General features: G+C 35.6%; 1 long non-coding RNA gene across 1 annotated transcript in view; it reads right to left on the reverse strand.

Moving 5' to 3' along the window:
* Window positions 1–6: 6 nt before the first annotated feature.
* LOC109588526 (uncharacterized) overlaps window positions 7–4638 on the reverse strand; it is a 12033-nt gene continuing 7401 nt past the window's right edge. The window contains exon 3 of the long non-coding RNA XR_002188217.1: window positions 7–34. This is a non-coding gene — a long non-coding RNA (uncharacterized LOC109588526). The remainder of the gene's footprint in view (window positions 35–4638) is intronic.

Raw genomic sequence — 4638 nt, forward strand, 5'->3', positions numbered from 1 at the left:
TCTTTCTTTGAATGACGTGATACAGCACATATTTCTGTGTGGAAATAAAAAAATTAAAACATTTTAATGAATAAATAAATGAAAGAAACAGAGACAAAACAATGCAACTTTGTGGTCACTTTAATCTGCAAATTGATGGCATGAAGTTGCAAAGACAAAAATAGCCAAAAAGTTGTGTAGTGTACATTCATTATTGTAAAATACAAAACTACAGTTTATTGGTTGAAATGGCAAAATTTATTTAGGCAGAGTCAACTATTTACTAGTAATGCATTGTAATGAAGACCAGTGTGTGTAGGGTATGTATACACATACACATATTTGTATGTGTATGCTTACACATACCTACTCAAATGGACAGTGTACAATATAGATGCATGCATCACTTTAAATTTTGTTGAGCTTCATGCAGACAATCTTATACTTGCTGTAGCATGCCATTGACCATTGGTTAACACTTATAATTGTGCAAGACATGATTAACAATTAACAGCATAACTTGTTCTAGCAAGCCACTGACACTGACAGTAACACTTATAACAAGCCAATGATTATAACTTCATGTCATGGGTTAACACCTATTGTGCAATACATTACTGACATCACAAGAGTACTACTATATAAAGACTAGGTTCCTTATTCACAGACATACATGTAGTGTTACCATTCAACAAGTTACCAACAAATAATCTACCAACTGATTAGGAACTGTAACTCATTCAACCACTAGTCTCTATAGTAACACACTATTGATGGATTCTCTCCCAGTTCCTCTTCTGATCCAGTGTCTCCTGTATTTAATAGGTAACTTGTTTGATGATGATAATTAAACCTATTGCTGGACTAGCATTACTACCTCATTCTATTCGTATCAAACTCCTCCTCCTTCTACCAGCATTAGATGTACATAAGTTGGAAGGTACATCAGTTACTGGTGATATATTAATGGATGAGATATGGGAGACACTTTACAAGAAAAGGACCTGTAACAATGACTGTTGGTCACTAAAGGGTCAGTCACTGGATGAGTTAATTTCTTTGTTCTCATGGAAAGATTTATACTTCAGTTACATGTATACATGTGATCATACTACATTTTATGAAGCTAATAAAGAATTGTCTGTATACTTTATTCATGTTAAGGAATCAGTCTATGATGATTACAAGATGGCAACGTTTTATAATGTTGTTTGGTGGAAATGCTTCGACCGAGTAACTACAAGAAAATATCTACACAATGCAGTTGTTTGAATAGTCATTTTAAGAGACGTAATTTAGTTGTCACGATGATTGACTTAAAGATTCCGCTGAAGATAATTATTGATAGAACACTGTCTAATTGCCATGAATTGATATCATTTAGTTGTGACATTGCAGTTAAGTTACTAGCATCTGTTGAAGCAATTCTTTTTAAAGATCCAAACAATTTATATGCTTCAGATGCAATAAAATTTCATGAAATTATTGCTGAATATGTGAACATGCACCTTTATTACTGGCTCAATTACTGGACTACCTTCAACAGCAATGTGACCTGAAGATACTAAAAGTGAGTCACTTTGATAGTAAAGATGCTGAAAAGTTGTAAAGCACCATAAAAATTTAGAAGTGGTCTCAATTACATCTATGTCTCAAACAAATGATAACATGATGACTTTATTCAATGAGCAATATGATCTCTTTTCATTATGTTATTTAAACCAATTAATTATTAAGTTTATTTCTATGAAGCACATATTTACTGAGGCTGTAGGTGTGCATGTTATGTCTGATTATTATTTTGTTATTTTCTTTCTCCTTCACTCCCTCTCTCTTAGTTAATGATAATCATGAGGTGTGGGTGTATAGTCATAGATATTATAGACTACATAACATACCAACATACCAGGGACATATATATTTTCACTGAATGATGTACCACCACCAGGTATGACTATAGTACATGTATCAACTGTTCCATATAACTTGTATATCTTTTAGATACTTGCAGTTCTGGCTGCTATTCTTGTAAGGCCAGACTTTTTCAGTCAATATGTGAGATCAGGAGGAGTAATGGCGAAAATGTACCAGCATCTTGTAATAACATTCAATTTTTTTTTTGTTTTTGTTTTTGTGATTTTATTATTTTCAGTAGTGAATTATCAATTTTAATACCAAACTAGAGATATAGTTGTTTTGTCATGGATTATTTTTAGTAACAATTTTTTGTAACAAATAAATGTCAGACAAGGAATTAAACAGATAAGTTGTATTATTATACTACTGGTGGTAGGTGTACATGTAATATCTATGGTATAGTGTATGAATAATGAATTCCTATTCCTAATATGGTAACAATGAATCTAATTAACTGATCCACAAGATGTCGACAGAGGAAGCTAAAAAGTGTTGGGCTGCTTTTAGAGAAGGAAATCATAATACAGCTGTTTACTTACTGCCATTAGTGAAGGAAGCTAATAAAATTAAAGGAAGATATTTAGTATGGAGTATAGAAAGAAAGTTAGTATGGGGTAATACTACTTTACTTCATTTGTCTTCAAGGCATGGCTGGTTAGATGTTACAAAAGATCTCATCACTAAATATCACTGTGACCCACAGGAAAGAGATGGTGGAGGTCGAACTTGACTTCATTATGCTGCACAAGGTAATCATGTTGATGTGATGAGATATCTCATTGATGAGTATCACTGTGACCCAATGGATACTGATAGGAATGAAGATACTGTTCTTCACAGGGCAGCTGATTATGGAAAGCTTGATGTCATTAAGTACCTGATCAATTATCATCACTGTGATCCAATGGCTACTAACAATGAGGGGGAGACTGCTCTTCATAAAGCAGCTGCTAAGTACAACTCACCTGATGTAATCAAATATCTAATCAATGAGTGTAACTGTGATCCAATGGCTGTTGACAGGAGGGGGTGGACACCACTTCACAATTCTGCTGATTGTGGTCATTCTGTAGCTGTTGAATGTTTACTATCAACTGGTAAATGTGATCCATTGGCTAAAGACAATGAGGGGAGAACACCATTACAACTAGCTCAAGAAAGGCAACAGAAAGGCGGGAATAATACTCTTCCTATTTTTAAAAAGTTTGGTGATATAAAATCATCTCATCCAATTGATTCTTATGTTAACGTCCTCCTTGTGGGTAATCCTGGAGCTGGTAAAAGTACTCTTAGTCATGTCATTAATGATACAGCTACTGGCCCTTTTGTTCTTGGTTCCTTTAGAAATGTTGGAGGGGTAGTGCCCTGTACTGCTGGCATCATTCCTTATAAACTACAACATAGGAAACTGGGTAACATCATTCTTCATGACTTTGCTGGTCATTCAGAATACTACTCAAGTCACAGTGCTGTCATTGAGAATCTATTACAAGGTTCTGGTGGTGTGTTCCTGATAGTAGTCAATATATTGGACAAGGAACCAGTCAGACAGCTTCATCAGTGGCTAAGTCTAGCTAGAAATGAAGCACAGAAAGCTCTTAATCAATGCCATGTTATTGTAATAGTCAGTCATGTGGATGAGATATTTACTAATCCTTTCGAAATGAGAAGGAAAAAGGAGGAAATAGAGGAGATTATTGTAAGGGAAAGGTGTGATAGTGTCTTCTTAGATTGTCGTAAGCTTGGTGGGAGTGGTGTGGATTCCTTCTTCAATAAGTTGTCTAGTGCCTGTGAGTCCATTCGTAGTACAAGTGGAAGGAATTTGAGTCTTTATTGTCACATGATGTATGGTTTACTGGAGGGGAGGAAAGAGAATATACTGACCCTCTCTGATGTAATGTCTGCTGGTAAGGACAATGATGATTACTTTATACCAGATAATAGAGAAGATGTCTTGGATGTTCTTGATTCATTACAGTCAACTGGTTTGATCAGTGTTCTTAAAAGTGAATATAAGGTACGGGTTGTTGTAAATAAGGGTATACTGCTAACTGAGGTGGATGGGATTCTCTTTGCTCCAGAGACATTCAAAGAACATGTTGACATTGCTAGCAATACTGGTATTGTTAGTGTGTCTGGTCTGACTAGACTCTTCCCTAAATATAATCCTCACATGTTGATCTGTTTCCTCAAGAACATGGAACTCTGTCAACAAATCAATCCATCTTTCCTAAGAATGACAAACCTCCATCAGTTAGCAGTGGAAGAGGAGGAGGAGGAGGGAGGGACAGAAAGAAGAGAAGAAAGGTTGTTGTTCTTTCCATGTCTTTTGTCTACTGATAGACCTGATGAGATGACTAGTCAAGTGTACCAGTTTGGTTGGTGTCTACAGTGTACTAGTAAACATCATTTCTTTCCTCCTCGATACTTCCATGTCCTCTCATTACGTCTTGCTTATAAAATGGCTCTACCTCAAGAAGATGACAAGTTAAATCGTTATTGTACATTTTGGAAGAATGGACTTTATTGGTTTAATGGTCATGGTGTAGGATCACTGGTAGAGATTGTGGATGAGAGCCAGTGTGTACTAGTAATGATGTCCTGTGAGAAAGGTTACAGTGACAATATGGTGTCTCTAAGAAGAGATGTGATAGGAGAGGTAATGAGTGTTTATAAAGAATCCTGTCCCAGTCTAGAGGTAAAAGAGTTAGTTATTGATCCTAAAGAACTAGCCTATCCTGT

Source organism: Amphimedon queenslandica, unplaced genomic scaffold, assembly GCF_000090795.2.
Source record: "Amphimedon queenslandica unplaced genomic scaffold, v1.1 AMPQUscaffold_12040, whole genome shotgun sequence".
Classification (NCBI taxonomy): domain Eukaryota; kingdom Metazoa; phylum Porifera; class Demospongiae; order Haplosclerida; family Niphatidae; genus Amphimedon; species Amphimedon queenslandica.